Source organism: Chiloscyllium plagiosum, unplaced genomic scaffold, assembly GCF_004010195.1.
Source record: "Chiloscyllium plagiosum isolate BGI_BamShark_2017 unplaced genomic scaffold, ASM401019v2 scaf_8655, whole genome shotgun sequence".
NCBI classification, from domain to species: domain Eukaryota; kingdom Metazoa; phylum Chordata; class Chondrichthyes; order Orectolobiformes; family Hemiscylliidae; genus Chiloscyllium; species Chiloscyllium plagiosum.
In genome coordinates, this window is record NW_025212683.1 from 27,149 (window position 1) to 28,000 (window position 852).

Here is an 852-nt window from a genome sequence, read left to right on the forward strand (position 1 = left end):
TTTCCACTCACTCTCTTCTTCTGCCCCCATTCCAAATTTCTTTTTTTTGCCAACACCAATCCAAGGATCTGTGGTCTCATCCCATTGAGATCATTGATCTCCTGAACTGCATCCACCTCAATTCCTGATCTGCCACTTCAGGATTCATACTCCATACCTCTGGGCTAGGAATTCCTAGCCACTGAGGATTAAACTCCAGTTACAGTGTTTATCTCTTTTTGTTTCTATTGCATTCTGAGATGCTGTAATAACTTGACTCATGCTCACTTGACCCTTTTGACATTAGAATAGGAGATGATGGGGTAGCTGAACGTGTTAACAGTTACAAAGAGATGGAACAGAGTTTTGTGACCAGAGGCCATTTAAGGTGAGGTTGGTGGTTGACGGGAGTGAAGTGTTCTGGGGAAAACATGAGGGCATGGGATAGGGACTGTTGCAGAGAGCATGGTGTGATGGTATTTTTCCGTGCCTGTGTTCTGTTTCTGCATGCATGTTATGTTGTTACTATAATGTGCACAATTGAGCAAATAGTATTTTTCTTTGTCAATTCGTTTGGTGTTAAATCGATGAAAAATGGAGAAGCTGTTACTCAAATGGCTTGTCTGGATTATATGTCCTCATGTGACACTTTTTAACCTATTTGCAAAATTGTACTTTTCCTTTATTGAGCAATGAAATCATCGAAGAATATTCCTATTACCTTAAGGACTGAAATGTAAACTGATGCTGGCTTCTGGGCTTGGATGGTCCTTCCCCAAGACTTGGATCAGTTCTGCGTGCAGCAGTGCAGTGAGGAGAAGAATTAAACGGAAGCTGGGATACGTTCATCAAGCAATGCACCATTTTTATGCA